This window comes from Mustela lutreola, chromosome 3 (assembly GCF_030435805.1).
Source record: "Mustela lutreola isolate mMusLut2 chromosome 3, mMusLut2.pri, whole genome shotgun sequence".
NCBI lineage: Eukaryota > Metazoa > Chordata > Mammalia > Carnivora > Mustelidae > Mustela > Mustela lutreola.
This window is the reverse complement of record NC_081292.1, coordinates 69,712,016-69,738,680: the sequence shown is the minus strand read 5'-3', so window position 1 is coordinate 69,738,680 and position 26,665 is coordinate 69,712,016.

Below are 26,665 nucleotides of genomic sequence, written 5' to 3'. Positions count from 1 at the left end.
AGTGCTGAGAGCATTTCAGGTATGTAAGGCATCAGTATCGAATGGGAAACAAGTCATATTTTCTCAAATTTCTACACCAGTTGCCCTAGCACTGTGAATTCCTGACAAGAATTACTAGATTACAGCGTTTATACTCAGCCTTGAAGACTTTTAAATGGAGGTATTAGAAAGTCATATTTACTGCCCATATACATACATAAACAAGTGATATTTATATTATGATGTAAGTCATTGACAAAGTCCGGTCCATCTATGGATGATATGGTCATATGGAAAATAGCAAGAGGCCTCTGGACAGGGCTCGGGGAATGCTTTATTTAGGCATTAAAAATCAATTTGAATTGAAAATTTTATTTTGTAATTATGGCTAAAATACCAGAATTTTCTTAAAGTAACAATTTAGCCCCTTTGATTCTAACTGCCTCGCTCATCACTGAGTACTCAATAAAAATGAATTTGAAATGTTAAAGAATAACGTACAAATAATTTTTCAAAACCCCTTAACTTGTTCAATTTTCTTATCCAATTTTATTTGGATAAGACTACTTTGATAATTCACTTTTCTCATGTAGTATAAATATTAATGATATGAATAAAAGCTTTTATTTAACTATTTTCCCTAATGAGGGAAAAAAATACCAAAGGAAAAGAAAGTTGATGACGGTCATGTGGTTCATAAGTGGCAGGATCAGGATTCAAACCAACATCTCCAGAACTCTAGGCTAAAATTTTCTCTTCAATACTATTGGATCTCACATTTTTTCAATGAAAGAAGCAAAAGTAAAACCATAACAGTTTTACAGATCACACACCACATTATGGTAATTGTCCTTCCAGTATATGTTGAGATGAAGACAAAATGTTATATAAATTTAGTAGCACTAATAAAATAATTACATTGTAATCAGCCCATTAGTGTCTATATATATATATATATATATATATATATATATATTTTTTTTTTTTTTTTTTTTAAATGACAATTCTGGGCACCTGGGAGGCTCAGTGGGTTAAGCTTGTGCCTTTAGCTCAGGTCATGATCTCAGGGTCCTGGGATCCAAGATTCTGGGATCAAGCCCCACATCGGGCTCAGCTTCCCCCCTCTTTCTCTGCCTGCCTCTTTGCCTCCTTGTGACCCCTTTCCCTGTCAAATAAATAAATAAAATCTTTTTAAAAATAAAAATAACAATTCATACAATTAATTGAGCAGAGTGTGCTAGCATGGCTACAGCCCATTCAAAACTCTCTTCAGAATTCTCTCATGGTTTTCACCATCTACTTACTCTTCATGTTGCAGAACTAATAATCTGACTGCTGTTTAGGATTTGGTGTGCTTTATTTAGGCCATTATAAGCAATTACCCTTAAAACAGCCCAAGCAGAAAGGTAGTTTGGGATGTTGTTTTTAATCACCAAATGTCAATTCTTAATGCACCAGGAGAGGATTTAAGAGTTCATAAGCCCGCTAGGCTGGCAGAGCGCAGCCTAAAATGAGGCCAGAGTGTGGCACTTACTCTGAGAGTTGGGTTAAACATTTTCACTTGTGTCCCCCAAGTGACTCACATCCTAGAGGGTACCTAAGGATTGACCAAGAAGCTCAATCAGGAAGTGAAGAAATATTTCAATTAGACATTCACATAGCAAGTGGATATGGGTTCCCCATAGACATAGCTATGAGGAAACAATCTTAGCAGATTTCAGTCATTTCTCCTCAATGACTGTAAGACATAAAATTAAAAAAAAAATTAAACAAATAAAAAACAGGATCCTAACCAACCTAGCTTTGCCTGATTCTAAATCCCATGGTCCTTCTACTCTATCATTCTGCTCTTCAACAAATCCTTCCATAAGGCTCTTTAGGGAACTAATGGGGTAACTTTCTAAGCTTACCTATAGCTCTCCAAAATCAAAGCCAATCTGAAGTCACACTTGGATGACTTCTATAAGGGTATATAACTAATTCTAAGGATATATAACTAATTCTTCCAGCAGCAAGGAAAAGAATCCCCTGAGGATTGTCCAGGATAGATTACAGAATTCTTAGGAGAGTTAAAAACTTGGGCTCCTGTTCCAAGTTCAGTAATTGAATGTCTTGGATGAACTCACCTCTAACTTTTGGGTGCTACAGTTTTCCCAACTGTGAAATAAGAATTACCAAATGAAAAATCTGGACCCTCAAACCTTCACTAGATAATATAAAGAAACTTTTTTCTATGAGATTTCATAAATATCTGTAAGAACTATGAAGAGAAATACATGCCACCAAACAACAGTTTTAAATGACCTTAATATTGGAGAAAGACAGCATTTTAAAATTTGGCTTCAAGGAAAGACTCTCTGTTCCAGAGTGTTATAATTAATTTCTCAGTTGGACTAAGCCACTTTGTTCCTCTAACCCAAATTAAAACAATGACTTATTTTCTATAGTTAAATTACCAATAAGACAATAAAAAATTTAACTAACAATAGCATGCATTTATCACTCAATATTTCTTAAAATGTTATACCACACTTAAAGATATAAATTTTAGAAGTTTAAAATCTTTAATAGAAGCAACTTTAAATGTAAGGTACAAAAAATAATTGTAAATAGTATTCAATTTCTGATGGACTCAGCACTTTATAATATTGGTTTCTGTAGAAACTGAATCAATAATAAATAATCTCAGAGCTAACAAAAGGACTGCTAATGTGTAGGTGGTTCCAGAAGAGCAGTCTATATATATATCTACCCTTAGTAAATTAACTTTATCGCCCATCCAAGTCCTTTTATGGGGGAGAAGGGAGCTTTTCTCTTTTTTCCCCCCCCCCACGCCCACCCCCTGCCATGGGCATACTCACCAATTGTTTTTGTCTAGAAATTACTAGATATAGTAATTTTAGTTGTACTAACTACTAACAAATTATCATTGCTACGGTGTTACAAGACAAATGGATTATCAATGGAAATATTCCATTCTCAAACAGAATATTTTCAAATATATTTGTATATTTCTTATAAAACAGTACTATGCACAATAGTGAAAAATTATTGAGATTCAGGTAATTTTCCGAATGTACAGGATTTCCAAGGACTCAGGGTATGTCACATAGTTCTAAGTTCATTTTAATCTCTCAAACATCTTGGTGAACCTACATAAATCCCACCTGAAGTACATGTTACATCTTCATGCCCATGTTTCTTTCCAACTGTTATCCCTTTTGGGGGGAAACAGGCACTTGGTGATGGGAGTCTTTGGAAAAGAGCACAACAGTATCTAGGGATTCCCATTGGAGCCTTCAGGGAACAGCTGGGGAGCCTCTCGACATGAAATGGAGCTGGGCAGCTGGCAGGCTCTCTCTTCCCCTTTGTTGATTTTTTTTTTTTTTTTTTTTCTGTGCAGGGTGACATTCCCCTCCCCCACATCACCCTTTTCTTGAAATCCTTTCTAATCCTCTTCATAATGCCCGCCTCTTTGGTGGGACAGAACTTTTCTAGCCCATCACAAGCACCAACAGGAGCCAGGAACTCTGCGCTTCTATTTTGTTAAAAAAAAAAATGTAAGTACTTTGAAGTTTATGCACCCAAGTTGCCATGTGCTATCCTGATGATTCTAATAGCCTTTCTATAGGTTCTGTAGGCTGTTCCCAAGTTATCCTTCCTCCATTTCACTTGCCCTTCAAATTCCCAGATAAATAAATATGGAATTTAGAAAATAAAAGTGATGAATAAAATACTGTTTTGTTTGTTTTTTAAAGAAATCACATACTTTTGTTTTGGGGAAGCATTCTAAATTAATTCAGTAATCAGTTAAAAAAGAAAAGGAACACTGCTTATAGCAATTCATTTGAAAATAATTATTTTTTTCTATTTTCTAATACAAACCACTCAGAAAACTCTTTGAACAAAGTTTTGTGAATCATTGTTATTTTACATGAGGCAGGGTCACACTTCATCATTGGTCTTGCTAGTAAATCACTGACTAGCCAAATATTTTAAGAAATTGGTACCTATTAAATATATCTTTGTAATAGTATGCATTATCCTTTAGGGTGAGGGCTGTTATTTATTTATGCAGGGTCTCTCAGTGCAGATGGGACACCCGTTTTCAAGGGGTTTTTTTGCATAGCAATGATGAAAAAACAAAACTAGAAACAACCAGCACAGAAAATGATAGCTGTTCCTTAACCAACACTAGGCAAAGCTTGTCATATCTTTTCTTGGTTATTATTATTATTTTCTAAACAAAAAAAACTATTGGGAGTTCATGAAAAACTACAAATGAAGAAAATATCCAGTAAGAAAAGCTTGACCTCTGATTAAATTATTTTACCACACTAGACCTCAGTCTCCTCATATAAGAAATAAGGAGATTGAATGAAATGATTTCTAGCATCCATTTCTGATTAGGAGACAGATCTCATTGCAAGCATCAGAAATGATTCCTTTTGTTATTTGGCCTTGACTCAATATGAATAAGGCAATGTGTCTCTATATGTAATTAATGTAACATCTGAAATGGTCTTCTATAACACTTGAAGGATAATAGAATAGAATGGTAAAGACACTTGCAATTTAGGAGAGTTTGGTTAAGTTTGCAGCTTTAAGGAAGCTTCTGCAGAGTATTTCCAAGAGGAAATTAGGGTAGGGGATTCGTTACTTTCCCTGGCCATTAAAGGGATGGGTCTGCACTCATCTGTAGCAGTGGAGACTCACGTCTCTGTGCGATATAGATTTGCAGATCTGCATTACAATGCTTTACACATGACCTATGACATTCTATTAGGATGTCTTTGAAATTAGGCTCTTAGAACAAAGATATGGTTTCTAATTTATTCATTGCTTTTTGAAAGAAAGAAAGAAGAAAAAGAAAGAAAGAAAGAGGAAAAGAAAGAAAAGAAAAGGACCGACCTTTATATAGTAAAAAGGTCTAGGAATTATTTCAAATCAGATACTTCTTTTTATCTTTAATAATGGTCTCTCCTTGAACCATAAGCTTTAGTGTATCTAGGATGTCCAGAGGTTACCAGGATACAAAATTTCCTCTAAGCCAATTAGAACTCCCAATCCTGATTAACACAAAGAGGTCAGATACAAACAGCCTTCTTTATCTAGTTCTATAAACACTTTAATATTAACAAATATATTTGTTTACCTGTATAAAACCATGAATTTAACTTGTTTTATTAAGTAAATTTATTAAAATACTTATAAGAGGACTGAAAAAAGAGGTTTTCCTTTATCAAAATACAGAATAGAAATGCAAAGTGTCTGAAAAACATTTATTTTTTTCCTCTAAGATTTAATGTGTTCATTCTTAATATAATATAAATGGGAAATGTTCTTTTACAAGGATTAAATAGGTTCTTAAATTGTCTGTGAATATAAATATTATGATATACTTGCCTGGTTTTGTATAATTGTCAAAAATAGTATATTTCATATAGTAAACAATATAAATGTAAGTTATCAGTATAGTTCAAAGCCCACCATGCTTTCAAGAATACCTTCACAAACATACAAGCAAGATGATGACATTGGCAAAAGGACATCAGCTGACCAGCCTGCATTCCAGAGCCTTACACTGAAGGGTCTGGGTAGATTCACTTAAAGGTTTCCCTTAGGTGCATTTGTTACTTTGCCAGTTGCTTCATTTTGTTCATTGTTTGGTTTGTTTGTTGTCTCCCACACACATCACGGTTTCTGAGAGAATGGGTCAGCTCTGATTGAGCACTGAGAATTCTATGGGTCCCAGCATTTAGCAGGACCAGAGAATGTATCAGGGAAGGACCACCTCCCACCGCCCCCCCACCCCCCCAAAAAAGTAAAGGTTCAAGCATACAAACTGAACTTCTTAAAATAAGGCAGGGTATTGTGGATGACCTCTTTAGGCCAACAAAGGAAAACAAGGTGTTGAAATCCATTCCCTCGCTCTGTTATTGCAGTGATGTCACATAGAAGGAAAAGAACCTCATCAGCTCTCCTGTCGTTTCAGGGTTCATGACGTCAGCAGAAGGCTTCAAGTAATTTATAGCATTTTGTTTACTCTGGAGCCATTTGATATGTATTAATACATGCAGCAGCAGCTGTCTCTTTTACAAGAGAAGTGTGCTCACATGAGCTCTCTCACCCAAACTGAGAACATAAGCACACTCTAATAGCAAGAGGCAGCTGCTGGTGCATGAATTAATATATTATAAGTTACTCTCTCATTTGTTATTCTTTTTAAAATCTCGCTATATTTTAAAAATAAAAATACTCAAGACTTTAAAAGAAATGAAACTTCTATAGAGAACTCATATATTGGTAGATACCATGAAGAAAATTACGTCCATTTTATTATATTTTTAGGACGAATCCACTTGTATATCAAAATAAAAAATTTCAGTATTATTTTCAGAATTGAGGCATCTGGTGTCTTTGAAATGCTCGAAGTAGGAAAAGAAAAGGAAAGGGGTTTCCTACTTCTAGTTCTGACACAAGGCTAAGAATGGGATTTATTCAACGGCTTATATGTAATACCAGGAATAGAAATTAACATTAGTATTTTATTTATTCCACTTTCTCAACATAAAAAAAAAACCTATTTTGCAGATACTAAAATTGATCTATAATCTACCCATGAGTTGCAAATAGTTAAATTTAATATCCATCCTTGGAAATATCCTAAGAACTAAAGTAATTTAGGATTCTTGACTAAGTGATCTCCTCTTTACCACAGGGGATACTTTCCAAGAACCCCAGTGGATGCCTGAAACCACAGATAGTACTAAACCCTACACATACTATATTTTTCCTATACATACATACCTAGGATAAAGCTTAATTTATAAATAAGGCAGAGTAAAGGTTAAAAATAATAACTGAAAATAAAATGGAATAATTATAACCCTGTAATAAAAGTTGAGTAAATGTGGTCTCTCTTTCTCAAAATCTTATTGTACTATACTCATTCCTGTGGTGATGTGAGATGATAAAATGCCTGTGTGATGAGATGAAATGAGGTGAACCATGTAGACATTGTTACATAGCATTAGGCTACTAGTGAATCATCTCCTTCTGGCCCTTGGTTGACCACAGGCAGCTGAAACCGCAGAAAGCAAAAACCATGGAGAAGAGGGGCCTGTTTAACAGTTAGCTATCCATATTACAACCAAAAGGATTGAAGAGTTGTTTTTTATATTATCTGTCTTCAAGCCAGTATATAGCTCAGCTCTATCTACACAGATATTTATACACATATATAAATTTATGTATTACATATACATATATGCTCTGCTTTATGGCATGCAAAATTACTAATAGCCAAAGTGATTAATGCAACAAAACCTCAATATTGCTAAATAATAGAGATACTTAAGATGATAGAAATCTTTATACTGTTTGGAGCTGGGATACTTTAGTTTGTTGTCTGTTCATTTGTTATTTTAAGAACTGTTTTTTTAGAAAGCTGAAAGAGAACGTCTTTTTTAACAAATGGAGAATTGTTTCCATTTGCTTGAGTCCTTTCAGTTCCATTTTATAATTTCCTGTTCTTCTCAGCACTAAGGTTACATTTCCATTTTGTAAATATTGTACTGTGTAAATTTTATAATTTTATGCATTATTTTATCATTGTAAAATATCTGCAAATGAGTTTTCTGTTTATCTAGGAATCTTAAGTATTTAATATCTTTTTTTTATGTTATGCTAGTTCTGTTAAAAATATGGCTCATTATTTAATTCAGAAAGAATTTAAAAGGTGTGAGGTTTGTAACAGAAAGTGCTACAGTGATTTGCATTGACCTAATTAGTTCATTTACATGTTGACCTTTTAAACCAGTGGAGTTTGTAAACCCAACTTGCAGTTGCAGCTACTCCACAAAAGATTTCTGGGAAATGGGATAAAAAATGGAGTAAGGTTCATAAAGAAATACTGATGATAAACTAAGGGAAAATAAAATTAAAATAATGTGCTATCATTTCAACGGATTATATAAAGTCACCTTAGAAATTGGTATATCGGGGCGCCTGGGTGGCTCAGTGGGTAAAGCCTTTACCTTTGGCTCAGGTCATGATCTCAGGGTTCTAGGATCGAGCCCCGCATTGGGCTCTTTGCTCAGCGGGGAGCCTGCTTCCCTTCCTCTCTCTCTCTCTGCCTGCCTCTCTGCCTACTTGTGATCTCTGTCTGTCAAATAAATGAATAAAATCTTTAAAAAAAGAAAGAAAGAAAGAAAGAAAGAAAAGAAACTGGTATATTTCCTTGTGTCATTTTCAGATCTTTCCCATGCCTTTTTTCTTTTTTTTTTTTAAGAAAGAACCCTCAAGTACGCACACAAGCTGGGGTAGGTAGGGGGTGGGGGAACAGAGGGAAAGGGAGAGAGAGAATCTTGCTCCATACTCAGCATGGAGCCAATGAAAGACTCAAGCTCACAACCCGAGACCATGACCTGAGCCGAAACCAAGAATTGGACACAACCAACTTAGCCATCCAGCCGCCCCCCCACTATTGTTTTGGGGTTGTGTTTTGTTTTCTTTTAAAGATTTTTCTTTTTTAAAATTTGTTTGACAAAGAGAGAGAGCATAAGCAGAGTGAATGGCAGAGGGAGAGAAAAAGCAGGCTCCCCTCTGAGCAGGAGGCCCAACTTGGGGCTCCATCCCAGGACCCTGGGATCATGACCTAAGCCAAAGGCAGACGCTGACTGAGTCAACCAGGTGCCCCTCCAATTGATTATTTTTAAGTAATAATGGAACAGTAAGTAAATATTATCCAAGTTACAGAAGAATTCCATGTGTCTAGGAACACATTTAAATTTCTTGAATTATAAACAAAGCACTCTGAATCCACTATATTTTCATAGGTTTTGCAATAGCATTCCATGAAACTCAGAATCTTAAGGACAATTTAAATATGGACTTTTAAAAAATGGTTTGAACTTGTATCATTTGAAAAACACAAACTAAATATTGTTGAGGATGTAGCAGAAAAATTAAATGGACAGGTGAGTTTAAACAAATTCCCATGTCTGATAGTCATACTGGGCCATCCCTCAAAATGTATGCCTCTCTGCTTGCTGTCCTGACCAGTCAATCATTTAAATACTATATTTATCCTCCCAACCCTGCCCTTTTGCCTACTCTTTCACTGAAACCCCTGTCTTGGGGACTCCTCTCCTAAACTTCTAGCCATGGATTTTTCACAAAACACCCTTCTAGCATTCTTAGGTTGCTAGATCACATGGACTCTTAACCTCTCTCTCCATGTGTCCCTTCCAAAAAGAGCTGTTTTTTTCTCAAGCTCCAATGTTCTATAGCATTTGAGGAATGAGGAGTAGCTTGGGAAGAACAGTCAGGATTTTTCCTGCTGCTTCCAGCCTTGCCTCCCTCTTAAATAAATATGTGTCTGATATGAGCGCAAACTCCTGTGAATATATGATACTCTGTTCCTCCATGTCACTATCACATGCTGTCTCTTTGGTCACTGTCCAGAGTTCATTGAACACTTGAACAATTCACTCAATCTCTCTCTTTAGCTTTTTTCTTTGGCAAGTTCAGTGTCTATCAGATTATCCAAAAACCTAGTTTGAATTCCTTGACTTCCTCAAGTGAAATGTGTTTGGTCTTGTTCCATTTCAACCTCCATTCCACACTTCCATGGCCTTATCCTAGAACCTGCAATACCTGGCCTACTTTGGACCTGAAATATTCAGGTCCTTAAGCTGTGGTATATAACTCCAGAACTCACAATACTTTAAGCTCTTCAAGCTCTGGTGAGCATCTCCATTCCTATGGCTTCAGCTATGAGCTAGGCTTAATTTCTCTCCTCAGTTCTACTGCCTTAGGGACATTTTAACCCGGATGCCCCACAAGTACTTTAAATTTAGCAGGCCCCTAATAAAATGCCATGTGATGTGATATTTGAAAGAATGAATCCTTTCCAGAAGTCAGCTTCTTCTCTTGTGGATATTTATGTTTCTCTTAATGGCATAATCATCCTTTTAGTTATGAAACTTTACACTCATTGTTGGTTCATCCATTCTTCCTTCAAAATAACTCTTGGTAGGTGAGGGAATAGATGAAAAGATAGTGGGGATTAAGGAGGGCACTTGCGATGAGCACCTGACGGTGTATGACATTGATGAATCACTGTGCTATACACCTGAAGCTACCGTAACACTGTAAGTTAAGTATATTGGAATTAAAAACTTTTAAAAAAGAATAAATGGCTAATATCTAATTATTCTGCAACTCCTAAAAGTTCTCCATATCTGGCACCATAATTTTCACAGTATTCAGTAAATATTTGTAAAGCAAATTCATGCACATAAATGAACGAATCCTTCCCAAAATGATCAAATGAAGCATGTAAGAGTAAAATTTGAATCATATTACTGTCCAAAACTTTGCATTTCCACTTTCTAAGGAAAAAAACTGGCCTGTAGTCAAATAGTCAAGCTCTTCTTTTATCTGACCCCAAACTTTCTTTGAGCCTCTTCTCCTTCTACTCCTTTATGCATAACTTATTTCCACTCAGACTTGTTCTCAAAGTATGGTCTACAGACCAGCAATATCAGCATCACTTTGGAAACTTGTTAGAAATGAGATTTCTGAAGGCCCACCCCAGACATGTTGAGTTAGAAATGTTAGATACGTTTTAACAAACCCTCCAGGTGATTTGGATGCAAGCCAAAATTTTGTATTATGTTTTTAGCATCACATATATGTTAATGTCATTTTGTTTCCTACTTGAAATATCCCTTCTACTTCCCTTTCTATAAAAATCTTACTCTTCTATTTCAAATATCAAAGCTTAAATCAAATGTTATCTTCTCTCTGAAATCTTCCTTGCTCTTCTAAAAGCATCTAGTTACCAGTTGTGCTCCTTCGTCACTTTTCTGAATTCCCATGTAAGGCAAACTTCTTTATCAGGTGTTAGTGTAACTCATAGCATACTATCGGTAATTGTGCCAACTTGACTCCCTTCTCAGTCATCCCATACCTCATCAGAATCTTAATTCAGAATCTATTACCTCACTTACACTGTCTCTCTGAGGTCACCAATGATTATCCAATTTTATCAAATCCCATGAATATCTTTTTCCCCCCCTTAAATCTCTAACTTCTCTAAGGGGACTGTGCATTGTTGACCACACCCTTCTTTGTGAACCCCTTTGCCTCCTTAACTTCCGTGGCATCATCCTCTTTTGGTTTTCCTGTCTTCTTTCCCTCTTAGTCTGCTTTCCTCTGAAATGCGGTTTATACCAATGAATTCGTCCTTAAACCTTTCCCTTTACCACCCAGTGTGTTCTCTCACTTACTTACTCGTAGTTTAAAAGCTTTTCGAGACTCCTAAATCTGTGTCTCCGACTTAATATTCTCAAACACCAGATACAAACACCTAACCGTCTACTAGAAATCTCCATCTTGATACCCCACAGGTTCTCAAATATATCACATTCATAGTTTTCATCTTTCCCTCCTATATTCCAGAAACCTTATATTTATCATGAGCTCCTCCCTCTAACTCATCCCACACCTTGAATGTGAAATGCCTTTAAATCTAAGAAATGAAAATTTCATATCTTTACATGTGCTTTTTCCAATAATTCAATTTCCAGTGTCTCATTCAAGCTTCAACACTATTTGCTTCCTAGAGGGTTCGTATTCAGCCCTTTCCCCATAGTCTTTCTCTCACAATGTTTCAAAATGATTTTCAGAACCACTGGGTTGATCATGACACTTCCTTTCTGAAAACCTCTTAGGAGCTTCCCATGTCTTCCAGAATACAGTCCTTAGCTTCTCACCTTAGATCCAAAATGGACTATCTCCCACTCACCTGTGTACCTGTACCATCTGCAAATATTTGCCCAAAGATGTCCTTCTTTTCCAAATACTCATTTGTCCCTTTGTTCTGTTCTAGGTCTAATCAATAGATATTCACCTGAGAAATCTTCCTGGATATCCCTCCAATGCCTTATTTCACTGTCCTTCTTCTACCTGTTTCTACAGCACTTTCAGTATACTTTCACCACAATAATCCAGGTTCTCTTATTTTCTTCCTCTATTCCTAGACTAAGATCTCCTCAGGGTGGGAAATGTGTTGCATTAGAAATTGTAGCCTCACCTCCTAGTAAAGAACCAGCATCCTGAGAAAGCTTCACCAGATGTTTATTGAATGAAGGAAGACATGAGCACAGCTGTACTATCTTAAGATATAGGTATAAAGCTCTCTAAAAACCTAGTAACTCTGAGTATACTACATTCACCAAGATAATTAATACTATCCATAACAAGGATTGACATCCAATTCATTAAACAAATCTGTGATTCTAAAGATTTCAAAATGAGCTGATCATCTATATTTTGAGATGCAGATTAGAATGAAGATACTATAATACTTGTTTAAGATGTTTAAACTTTATATTTTATCACGTTGCTTCAACAAAAGTATACCACCATCTTTGGTAATAGGTAATAGTTCATATCCGTAAATAGGTGATCAACACTGAGGTCAAAGCTTTTTCTTTCTTTTTTTTTTCTTTTTTTTTTTTTAAGATTTATTTATTTGAGAGAGAGAGAGGGTGAGCACATGTCAGGGGAGGGGCAGAGGGAGAGAATCTCAGGCAGACTCTGGGCCAAGTGGGGAGACTCCAGGCCAAGTGAGGAGCTCCATCCCATGATCCATGAGATCACAACCTGAGCAGAAACCAAGAGTTAGAGGCTCAAATGACTGAGCCACCCAGGTGTCCCAAGGCCACAGCTTTAATGCATCAAGGTTAAGGCAAGCTTCAATTCAGGGGAAAAACATCAAGATTTTGTGTTTTTCTTTCTACAATAAAGCTGAAACTTATCAAAGTTCCCCAGAAAATCCCTCTAAGAAAAAATAGAGATGGACCTTGATGAAATGCTTATGGTAGGCACTCAGTAATGGAGTTTGTGAAAGATTAACAGGGCCCTACCACTCTCACTATGCTGCCTAGAAAAGAAGATGAGATGTAAGAAGAGTCTCATGATTAAAGTCTGTCCCCCATCCAACTGCCAGCAATAAGTACATTTAAATTTCTCACTTGTACTTGGAACAGGGCTACAGATTAAATAGATACAATTCAGCCAATATTTACAAAGCACATACTATGTGCCAGGCACTTTTTGGCTACTGAGAATTTAACAGGGAAAAAAAATCCGTTAAGAACACAACCCTCATTGTAACAGGGAAAATGGAATTTAATCAAATATTTAATTTAATCAAATATTCGAAGTTGATCTTTTTCCCAGGGCTCGTATATCTCTAGGACCACTCTCCTATCACCTGTCAAGACTCCAGGATGATCATTTCGGCCACATCAACATAGAGGCGGTTGAACAATCCTCAGCCATTTAAATTGTAACAAAATCTTGCTGTATTCCATGTTGGTATTTACCAACAAGTTCTACAAACTCAGGAAGACTTAAAATTTGCTTTCTTATTTTACTAAAGAAATTATAAATTAATAGATATTCTCTTACCATTTTGTGTAATCACTTTAATAGATTTAGAGTTAAATAGCAAAGAGCAGTAATTCCATTACTGAAAACTAGGAAAGATAGAAAGATGAAGAGATGCAGTAAAACTAATATGTATCCATGTTAACTTCTTACGTTGCAAAATGTGGTGTTCCTGTGGCCTGTTTGAGTAATTCATTCCCTGACTGGGTCTGCTTGTTTTTCTGGATCCATGGGTCTCAGAAAGCACCTGAGTTCAGAGAAGTATCTTGAATAGGTATCCCACCCATTATATAGGTGTCTCCAAAAGCTAGAAGTCCTTGTATGAGTGATTATAAAAATTCAAATAGAATCTTTAAATTCTTTACTGGACTCTTTCAAAGGTAAATTAATATTTCCCCAAGTTCAAGTTTGTAAAGACATCCTCATTGTAGCCTCTGTATATATTTAGCATGTCTATGATTCTAATATTAAACCCAAAACAAAATTTCAAATGTAAGACCTTTACAGTCAGGATTATAAACTTTATATTCGAGGTAATAAAACAAACCCACCCATTAATTCGACTCTCATATTCCTAGACCATGAAAACTAAGTAAAAGCAACAAGTGGCTATGGCATACTATGACACTGATTCCAAATAAATGCTTTCATAAAAAATATTTACGCATTGACAGCGGTACATTAGAACTCTTTCTAGCATCCCCACAATAGTGTCTGAACACTGTAAATGGGAGACTATTTCAGTAGTTAACGGTGACTGCTGAGTTCCTTCATGACACACACCATCACGTCCAGAACTCAAGGAAAACGAATACTTGGAAAACAGATTCTACAATGGCAAGGGTCCAGTTTTTCTCAGGGTTTTAACTCTAGATCTAATACATGGCATTTTCTCTGTGAGATAAGGCCAGGAATGTGTTATATGCATTTGAGATAGGAAGAGAAATAAACCAACAAGAATTCATTTAGGAACAATCCAAAGTAGCTATGGGAAAAGATCGATTCAATCTCAGCCATCTTCCCTTTGAGGGAAGAATTATTTCTTCACTCTTCCATGCAACCATTCTCCTTTCACAGACTTTTTTTTTTTTTTTTTTTTTTTTTATGACTACTCTGTCTTTATTTGGACACTACTTCAGAGGGTGCACAAGAAAAATAATGGAAATTAAATTAAACCCAGCCAGTCAGATTTGCAATTCGTTGGTAGCTCTGGATTTCAATGGTGGTGGTGGGGGTGGGAGGTGGGATTCAAATTACTTGCCTTAAAATGAGTCTTAGTAATTAGCGGTAAAATTTAATTATCCATGCTTTTCCTACTCCCAGTCACCAAGACTACAATTTTTTTTTCAATTTCTTTGATTATCCATTTCTTCCTATTGAGGGAGGAGAAGAGAAAAGCACATTTGCACTAAACTTAAAACAAAAATTGAATAACCTTCCAAAACCTTTATTAGTATCTTTTAAAATATAGCACTCTAGCAGCTATAAACTCAAAGTAAAGTGAAAAGAAAAAAAAAAACTCTTTTTTTTTTTTTATCCCCAGAGAAATGTTTTCGTTTCCCACAACAATCAGTGTTCTAGTTATAATTTTTCATTCATGTGTAGTAATTATGGTCTTCAGTTATTCTAGATTATTAAAATTTTAACATACTAATGTCTTATGTGGCCCTGAAAAAAAAAAAGTATCAATTTATTCAGACACCAATTTTATCTCTGGAAATGCTATATGATTCTTAAAGTATCACAATTAATTTTTGAGGAAATATTATTAAATAAATAAAATTAATTTAAAACACTTATTCAATGATCCATTGTCTGTTTAAGTAGCTACTGACCAATTATTTTAAGTCTGCTAACCCATTACTCTATCTTATATTTTATTAATACTTTTTTTTTTTTTTTTTTTTTTTTGGTTAAGCATCATCAACCAAGTATTTGTATATAAATAGGTCCAAATAAAAATTAAACTTCTTGTCATCTGGGACTCAAATATGTACCCCTATAACATCATGCAAATGAAACAAAACAAGCAATTGAGTTTGTCTAACAAACCACTAGAAGCCAGGTGAATATAGAAAGTAAAAAATATTCCTTCTGTGCTTACAGAGGCTAGTTAGAGGGAATACTGGAGACACAGAATGGTGCTAGCTTAATTCAATTCAATTCTGTTTAGTTCAATTCAACACATATTCAATACCTCCTGTTTGTAGGGGCAAAAATGGTGGACCACATCTAATGTTCAGAAATCCAAATTTGGAAAAGACTTTGGAAATCATCTAGTCCACTGGGCTTCAAGCTGTGTTCCAAAGCAGTACCTGAAGAGACCCAAAAATGAGACAGGAAGGGGCCAAAGAGGTTCTGACTGAGCTCCCTTCCCTTTCTGGCAGGGGATGCTTTCCTTTGCTTTTCACTGTTTTATACCTTGCAGTACCAAAAAATACTTAAATTCTAAAATGTTTTTGTTCCCCCAAAAAAGAAGTTGGAAAAATGTCAAATTTAGCTCATTCCCCAAAATTTACACATAAGGAAACAGACTGACAGTGTTAAGTCATGCCTTGGGCACTCATAAATACTTTACAGCAAAATTAGCAGCTCTGTTTCAATATGGTTTTCAAGTCAACCCAGCAGTTTGAATCACAGAGCCTAGATCAGCAACTTGTAAGTTTTAGGGAGTTTTAAGAAGGTTTGCAGTGATGATACAGAGGTTTTTTTTTTCAATATTATAATCTCTAGGGTATAACCAAGAGATTCTGTCTTCTACTTCCTCATAGCACTTTGCAAGGGTATCATTTACAGAAAATACATCATGGAAACATATTATACCAACAGCATATATTCTTAGTCTCACTCCAAGTCGTAGGAGGGGTAACAAGAAAAAAGAAATACAACAAACATAGAATACGAGATCCAAAGTTTCAATTCAATGGGAAAGCAAAGAAAAAGCCTCCAAAGGAAAGAAATATATTAGGAGTATTGTTTGCATTGTGAATTGAATGGAGGAGAATAACAAAATGTCTAAAAAGCAAGCTGAGGGTGGAGATAAGGAGCAGAACAAGAGAAAGAGTTTATCTTTAGGAGGAAAATAATAATAATATCCATAGTAACAGCTAAAAGGTAAGCAAATACCAGATGTACATATATCAACACATTATCTAGAAAATTTCCTTCTAATGAAGCAATTTTTAACCAGAAGTTTGATTTAATTCAACAACTACTTAGCATCTACTATTTCTCTAAGGCAACTTTGTTAGGATAATAAATAAAACAAACAGGAAACTCACTTCCCAAATTACTTGTCATCTACAGCCATCCCACCCAGAACTTACCCAATCTCATCCAAATTACATGTCTTTATATGTTTTTATATACTCCAGATTTTTGTATAACAGACTACTTTCATGAACTGCTGCCTAAAACATGCACATTCTGCTGTATTTCTGGTTGAAATGGGTGTGCACAGTTTCATCTCTATTTCAACACCTGACTCACCTACTGATGGACCTTTGTAATGCATTTGGATGGATGACAGATGCACTTGATGCCTGTAGAACCCCGAAGAAAAGCTGTATGACTCACACTGAGATATTGGATCTTGGACTTTAATCTCATCAGCCTGAGGTAAGTAACTTCATTTCCCTAAGTACAGAAGACCTACCAAAAAACTAAAATTCATCCCAAAATTTTTTTGCATGCTTTAAAGAACAAGAACATCATCATAAAAATGCATACCTCAAATCAATCTGAAGTAAGTTAGATATGCTATTCACAGTTAGCATATCTCAGGTTTCAAAATCATATAAATAACAAATAAAAAGATAAATAAGTGTGGTTTATTATCTACCCCTCCTCATTTTTCCAACTGGAATCAGCTATAACTTACATCTAAATACAGTGTATCTTTTAAGTAAATGATCTATTATTGCTCCAAAAAATAAATAAATAAATGATTATTTTCAGGCCTTTTGGTTACCCACCTCTCACCTTGAGACGGTCTTGTTCTGAAATACACAGATGAAGTAAATAAGACAGTAACATAGCATTACAAACACTAGAGGTGGTACCAGAACAATGATGTGAAAATATAAGAAAAAAAATTTAAAATAAAAATAAATGATAGTTCTAATTCCGGATTCATACAATCCAAAATTATAGATTTACATTTAAATGAAATGTTACACCTAATGAATATTATGTATCAAAGGGAATTCAAATACACATTGCAATATATTAGTTTACACTAGAGCAGAAAAAAGCAAAAGAAAAATTAAGAGCATCACAAAGGCTCAAAGCTCAGTTTAAGTAACTGAAAACAATTGACAAAAGTTATTCATAATTATTTTAACTCTCTTTCTCAGTTGGTGGGCATGCCTTGGTGGCCTATTTTGTTTAATGCCAGACTAATATTTAATACCCCTACAGTGACACATCTTGTTAAAGTGAAGTAGAATGGAACTGTCCAAAAAGTTTCTTCAAATTACAAAGCTTTGCTTTTTATCTGAGGCATTGTATTAGGCTACACATTCTCCAGAGGAATAGTGCTTTTTAAATGTATGATGTTGTGTCACATCATGATCCTTCATTGTGAAGAAATATGTATTAAGTCTACTAGAGAGGAATTCTTTATGAAAATATTTGGAATTTCTGCACCCATCCCTACTTCAAACTTTTTTTTTTAAAGATTTTTTAAAAATTTATTTATTTGAGAGAGAGAGACCAAATGAGCACAAGTGGGAGGCAGAAGGAGAAGCAGGCTCCCCAAACGAGCAGGGAGCCTGCCATGGGGCTCAGTCCCAGAACTCTGAGATCATGACCTGAGCGGAAGACAGATGTGCTTAACCAACTGAGCCACCCAGGTGCCCCACTACCTCAAACTTTTAAATCAGAGTTTGATAAATCTTCTTTTGAATCAAAAAATATTTTTCTGGTATCTTTCAATAAATTTTTCATTTCCTATATTTTTACAGTTGTCTAGCCAAGAGGCCTGATAATAAAATGCATGTTCATTAAATTTATGGTGCTAAGCTAGGCATACTATCTAAAAACTGAGAGACAGTATTATCATTTCAAATGATCTCAGCATCTCGTAGAAATCAGAAACAAAACAAAAAAAGATAATCCCAGTGCCACAGAACTAAGTGTGAGCCTAAGGTTTAAGAACATAGGAAAGGGGGTGGTTGGGTGGCTCAGTGGGTTAAAGCCTCTGCCTTCGGCTCAGGTCATGATCCCAGCGTCCTGGGATTGAGTCCCACATCGGGCTCCTTGCTCGGCGGGGAGCCTGCTTCTCCCTCTGCCTCTGCCTGCCCTGCCATTCTGTCTGCCTCTGCTTGCTCTCTCTCCCTCTCTCTCTCTGACAAATAAATAAATAAAATCTTAAAAAAAAAAAAAAAAAAAAAGAACACAGGAAAGGATTGGATTATGGTAGAAATTCATCTATAGCACTGGAATATTATAAATTAAATGATCTGAATAATGAATGACTTTAAGAAGTTCTCTTATTACACCTGGTCAAGATTGGTTTTTCTATATCAAGATGATACTAGAAAGTCCATCGTTTAGAAGAAAAAATGATCTAGACCAAGTGTTGTCAAACTGTAGGCCAAATCCAATCTACTGCCTGCTTTTGTAAGTAAATAAAGTTTTACTGGAGTACAGTCATGTTCACTTATTTCTGTATTATCTTTGGTTACTTTCATGTCAAAACAAGCAGCATTGAGTGATTGTGATTGACTATATGGTTTGCAAAGTATTTATTTACAACCTGACCCTGTACAGTAAAAGTTTACTGACCCCTGGTCTAGACAATGCCCACACACCAACACTACTTTTGGAATAAGAGGATTGGTAAATCTTCCAAATTATTCCAATGACAAGATTCTATCTACAGAAGCACTTCATTATTTCTTTTGCTATGTCATTCTTCCTTTATACTTCATGAGTTTCAGATTTTCTCCTTCTCCATACATCACAAAAGCAATATGTCTTACCAAGCAAGAGCACTAACTTTGTAGTAGTTCTATTACTCACTAGTTGAATGATGTTTACTTGGATTCTCTCTTTTCTAATTCTTGTCATCATCTTGGTCAACCCCTGTCTTTATATCAATGACATATTTAACATTATGGCTTCCAAATTCCTTGGCTATTTATTTCTAAAACTCTTGCTCACCTTCTTTGAGAATTTTTGCTCATTTACAAAATAGAGATGGTAGTGTATGTTATCTAAGATTGTTATGAGAATCAATGTGATAAGCTCTTATAAGAGAACAGGTTTTGTCACATGGTGATTTAAAAGCTTTAAAACTGGGGAGGGGCTTAAGGTACCAGAGTGTGACACATCATCTCCTTTGGTTCTTCCCCTTACTATTCCAATTTGTCTTTGTATCCCACCTTGTCTTGTTACCAATGGTAGGCTTCCAGACATCCATTAATTGTTTATAACACATAGTTTTGAACTTTCCTCCATGAAAACTAGTCTCTTTCTCATCTCCACCTCAGTCCCCATTTAGCTCTTAAATTTCTATCTGATATGGAGTTATCATTCAAACCCTCTTTTGCGATCAAATTTTTGTATTAATTTTATTTATTTAATTTATTTATTATTTTATTTATATGTATTTATTTTAATTTCTTGGTGGAGAGCAGAGCTTCTTGCAGAGTCCAACCTGAAACCCACCAAGAAATTAAAATAAATAAATACTTAAATACATGCATAAATGCACATACATGAAACAGGAAGTTGTACTGGAATTTTCCAAATTCCATTGCCGTGTTCGGGTTTATGCTTTTTTTTTTTTTAAGATTTTATTTATTTATTTGAGAGAGAGCACTCAGACATGCATGCACGCACAAGTGGGGGTGAGAGGCAAAAGGAGAGGGAGAGAATTTCAAGCAGACTCTATGCTGAGAGTAGAGCATAATCTCACGACCTTGAGATCATGACCCCAGTCGAAACCAAGAGTCAGATGCTCAACAAACTGAGCCACCCAAGCACCACTACATTTCTACTTTTACTTGTGAATCCAAGTTCTTTCCTCCTTTACGTCTAATACTTTATTCTATTCTTCTAGCTCCCCACCATCTATCTATTACCCAACTACATCTTCAAATTTGGTACTGGCTCACATTCGTCATATACTATCTTCTAACATGAACCTAGTAGATTTTATCACCTGAGCAAATAATATATATTCAGTAGACTGTGATAAAAATTTCTGGATCCTCAACTCAGATGGCCTTCTTCCACCACCCCAGTTCAGCTGTACACTTTTGTGGTTAACTTTAGAATTTGTTATCACTTGTGTCTGTCCCGTCTGTGAAATATTTCACTCCAATATCCTACACTCTGGTCACAACATATATCTTCCCGTTTTCTCAATCTCTCACTTTGACTTCATCTGCTCACAATTCACTAAGACATAAAGTAAATTGAGATCCTCTATTTTTTCTTAGTCTCTCACCCTCCTCAACCTCTGGTTTTATGTCTTTTCCTATCTAGCACAGACATCATGCTCCATCATAAAATCTTTATCACCAAATGTCATTTTGCCACATTCACCACAAATTCTCACTCAGGAATCAATCTAAACATCTGCCTACTGGGAATGGGCACTAAAGATAGTCTCTATGAGAATGGACCAAGTAAAGAGAAGAAGTGGATTTAGGGAACAAATGATAAAGTAGACATACTATTATTTTCTCTAACCAACTAATCCCTCTATACTCAAAGTCTGTCAACAGTAGCACCATTTTGTTAATAACACTGATAGTAAATGCAGATTCATTGTTGACTCCATACTCTCATTCATTAAAGTAAGTGGTTTCAAGGCACAGTCTGCATTTACATTGGTTGATTCCTTTGTGTTTTTCCTGTTATCATTGAAAATTAAGTTTTTATCATTTTATATCTAAATCATTGAACAATAACTTAATTCACTGCTTTTTGCTTTCCTTCAACCTAAAATTGCTAGACTAAATTTCTTTAAAGCAATATCTTGTTCATATTTCCATAATATTCTAAAGCCTCCAATGATTCCTTTGCATTTAGAATTAATTTCATAATCTGGGGTGCCTGAGTGACTCAGTGAGGCATCTGACTCTTGATTTCAGTTCAAGTCATGATCTTAGGGTCTTGAGATCAAGCCCTGAGTCAGGCTCCATGCTCAGTGGGGAGTCTGCTTGAGATTCTCTCTTTCCCTCATCCTCTGCTCCTCCCTACCCCACACTCCTCTCTCTATCTCAAATAAATAAATCTTAAGAAAGAGAATTAATCTCATAATCCTTAGCCTCACATCAAGGAACTCTATAGTCTGCTTAATACCTATATTCCAGTTTGTAATTACCCATCATGCTCCTACGTATTACCTATCCCTTCATCATCATAGACTTTTTAACCATTCCACAACATACTTTGCATTTATTTTCCTCACCTTCACACTCTTATTCATGCTTTTCTATCTACTTGAAGTGTTCCATCTACCTCCTCCTCATGTGTACCTTATGAAATTCTTTTTATTCAATGGTCCTTCCAAATGTCACCTCTTTTTTAAGGCACTTCCTACACCTGGACTCTTCCTCTCATGTCTATATCATGTCTATATCCCTATATCATCCTTTCTTCAAAATGTGGTCCTTGAACCAGTGGCAATCAGCATCACCTTGGGGTTTGTTGGAATTGCAATATTTCAGGCCTTATCCCAAGTCTACTCAATGAGATGCTAAATTAAAAAAAAAAAATCCATAGGTGGTTCAGATGAACACTAATATTTGAGAGACATTGCTATAGTACAACTCTCACGTGGCCACTATTACAATAGTGCCTTGATTATTTTGTGTACATAGTTTTAGCAAGAAAAGTTAGGGTCTTGGAGTTCACAAAAAAAACTAGTTCCAGTTCCTATTCCATCTACCTGTGTTACATCAGGAAGTTACTTAATTTCACTGAACCTCAGGTTTAAAATAAATAAATAATGCATAACTTGAAAGGGTATTTGAGGACTGAATGACATTACTTTGTGAAAATGCATGGCACAGGACCTGGTCCATAAGTTTAATAAGAGCTGATCTTGTGTTTTCCTTCCCTTCCTTAGGTGAAATTTCCTAAGTGGAGGAAATATGTCTTACACATTTTTCAGGTTCCCCAATGACTCTGGGCAGTATAATAGGCCAGTTGGAAAGCAGGCTTCAAAAAGGCAGGAAACTTAGTCACTTGCTGACCACTCTATGCCCACCTAGAACGTGCTCGGTAAGAATATATTTTGAGGATAAAGGCTTTATAGTGAATGATTATTGTTAGAAAAAGTCATTGCAGCATAACATATATAAAAAATAAAAATTATAAATTACTTAGTCTGGAAAAGAAAAGCCTGGGCCAACATGTATAACTGAATTCTAACATGAACTTATTAAATAAAGAAGATATTACTATTTCTAATAATGTATGTGAGAGAACTATGCAAATATTTTGGACTACTGTATTCATAAGGCCACCACTTATTTTAAAGAAAGGAAGATACACACAAAAGTATAGTCACAGCAGCCTAAAGTGTAATACTGTTTATTGTCTCATTTTCAGTTACCCAAGTATAACTGTGAGAGATGGAGCTACGTTGAAGTTATCTATGAAGTCAAGAGGAAGTCAAGAGAGATTTGCTTTTCTCCAGTAGGATTTTCCTTAGGAGAATAACAATGTCCTACATACCAACACTGCCAAGCTTAACTCCGTGGGAAAAAAAAATTTAAATGTTTCCAAATCTTTGCCATTTAATTCTTCAGATTAAACTCAAAATAGTTGAACAATGATAACCCCATATTATATATAATATTTTTTTCTAATAAGACTTGTTTAAAAAATAGGTCACAGTGAAAGTTATAATATTTTCTTTCTTCAGGATCTTTGCTAATGGGACTCACTTCGACAGATCCAGATTTGCTGAGAAGAGACAAATTATTTCTTTTAGACTTTTAACCCTAGAATCATGCAATTCTGTATTCTAGCAAGACTGAGCTGCAGACACTTTAAAATATACAAGTAAGACACCTTAAAACAAGTAAACAAGCTGGCACCCTTTGTTTCCATGCCCCTATTTAATTCACATCAACAATTAACTTCATCCTTATTCTTTAAGAGTTCACTAGATTCCATGAACTGTAAGAGTTCACGTCAAGTCCATTGTCCTAAGTACATCCTTAACTCCAAATCGGGGTATCTTCCCTTTAACCCAGCAGGGCTTCATACGTCATTTCATACAATGTAACTTCCCATAAACCATAAATGACCTTTAATGTGCCAGTGACTGCATCAAATGTTATGGTAAGTTTTTTAATAACTGAATAATTTGAGGACCATTGTAGAAATATAAAATAACAAAAAGTTCTGAATGTGGGAAGGAATTCCTTAACAAAAAGAGTTAAAAAGACTTTTCTCCATGGGCCAGTGAAGCCTGTCTGCAAATTCCTAACCTCTACCTCTTCTTTTCAGCATGGAATACTACATAATCTAGAAGAAACAAACTGTCTTGGGGTCTATATCTTCCCATCATCAACCACTCCCCAAATCCTACAGATTTAATTCTACACACCTAAAGAATAATGTACACCTTTACTATAGATTTTCCCAAAGGGGAAAGCAGAGCTTACATAAAGCATTGAGCTGTACGAAGCCAAACATGTCCAGTGCTTCATCAGTCCAACCCTGAAAGTCCCCAAAATGGCTCCTCAGAAATCACTCTGCTTCCATAAGCACACCGTCTTCATTCAGTCTCCACAGTGCCCTGTCCGTCTTCTTTGTCTGTCATGACCTTGCACATGTATGTCTGTCTGCCAGTATCACCCTCTTGTCTTGGCCTCTAAGTCTTCCCTATCAATGATCACAGCCCCCTGAAGAGCTGGAAAATCAACTTTTTGGATCATTTTAATCTAATTCAAAAAACAATTATAAGTGTATGTATCATCTGTGTTCGAAGTCAGTGGCTAAGTGTTAGGAAAATCAGTTGAGGAATAAAGAAAACTTACATAATTTTGGCCCTTTAAGAGTGTATGTTTGTATTCCCCCAAAATTCATATGTCAAAACCCTAACATCCAACGGGATGGATTTTGGACATGGAGCCTTTGTAAATTAGTTTATATGAGGTCCTAAGGGTACAGTGCCCATGATAAAGTCAGTGTCCTGGTAAAGAGAGAAAGACACCAGAGCTCTCTGTCTCAGTCATGTAAAGAGAGAGTGAAAAAGCAGCCGTCTGTAAACCAGAAAGACAACCCTCAACACAACCCAACAATGCTGGCATCCTGATTGCAGACTTTCAGGCTCCAGAACTGTGAGAAATAAATGTTTGTTGTTTAAGCAACCCACTGTATACTGTTTTGTTAAAGCAGCACAGACTGACTAAGGGAAAAGTACTAAAGGTATAATGAAATGTTGTAGAAGTGCTGAAGAAAAAAAAAAAAAGAAATTGGGGGTGCAGGAAACTAGGAAATGAATATCTGAGAACAAGGCATTTAAGCTATGAGCATAATTTCAATAAGCATAAAACGCATTTCTGACTGGAGAGAGATGATAAACGTAGGCAGATAAATGTGAAAGCACATTATGTGTTTGGGGAGTATCATATTGACATTAAGATAACTGGATAATAAAGAGCGCTGGGAAATGGGAGGATGGTGGAAAATGAAATTGGAAAGTGACTTTGAGTCCATTCAGTCATTCAACAAATGAAAATTAGGTGTCTATGTTGTGCCAGGCATACTGTTTTAGGTGCTGGGATATATCGTGAGTAAATGTACACACATAATTCCTGCTTTCATGTAATTATACCATGACATAATGTCATAAATAAATAATAATTGTAAACTGTAACAAGCAAAGGAAGGAGAGGTTCGCAGGGTGGAGGCATATTGCACGGGAACCTGGCAAGGGGACTGGCCCGTTTGAAGATTCATTGAAGGCTTTCTTGAAGAATACTAGAGTGAAGATCCAAAGGATTATATTTCACTGTGGACAGAGAAGACACACACATTCTCGATACAAGGAATGACACATTCAAAAGGGCACATGTGAGAATGAAAATCAAGAGAGAAATATGGAGAGGTGAATAGGAGACCAAGGGCACATGGCCTGAAGTCTGTAAGCAGAGAAGACTAGGGAACCCCTGAGGGTGATGTGTAGTATTGATCTGAAAAAGAAACTTCTTCCTGGATGAAAGAAGTCTTTTATTGGAAGAACTTGGCATATAAAGAGTATCCCAATTAACACACTTTTAGAAAGAAGAAAATGGAATCACCAATAATCCAGTCGTCCTTACAGAGATGACATCCCTACAGTGCCATCTGGATAAACCTCTTCAAATTCCTGAAATTATGGCATACCTCCAGCCATATATGCCTGCAACTACAGTTCATATAATGGTTGGTCAGTACTTCTATGCTGCACTAATGTTTTTGATGCCCTTTATAAAGTCAAAGCACTAGTCCCTAAATTGCCTGTGATCTTTATCATGCTCTGCATACCATTTCATTAAGCTCCTTCAGCCACTTGCAAAATTAATCTTTATGTTCAGTAATATACTCTTTGCTTGATTTTGGGGGGATGGGCAGGTCTTTTCTGGCATTTTCTGGCAGCCATCCTGAGTCAAAATTATTCACAGGAATATATAATGGCGAAAGAGACTGAAATTGAGAACACTTGCAGTATAGTACACTGACATTCATTGGCTGAGAGGGCAAGTCTAGCACAAACTGTCACACTAGCTCTTATTGGCTGAGAGATTCTGCCAGCACACAAAGCATGGAGAGCTATATCCAGACAGCTTATGGTTGTATTATAATTGAGTAGGTATGCATATAGGTTTTCTTAGAAGAAAAGGCTTAGAGAAAAATAGCATTATAACATGTGAGGTCCTTAGAAATAAATTGGGATGCTAAATTGAGCTTACATATATTTGGATGAATAGTTTGTAGATACAATCATTTTTTTATGATTGTCTGTATTTTTGTATGTTAATAGATCTATAATAATAAATGTAGTGCATTTTAGGAAGGTATGTTTTTTGCTCTTTTTTTTTTTTTTTAAAGATTTTATTTATTTGCCAGAGAGAGAGAGAGAGAGTGAGCGAGCACAGGCAGGCAGAGTGGCAGCAGAGGCAGAGGGAGAAGCAGGTTCCCCGCCGAGCAAGGAGCTCGATCCCAGAATGCTGGGATCATGACCTGAGCTGAAGGCAGTCGCTTAACC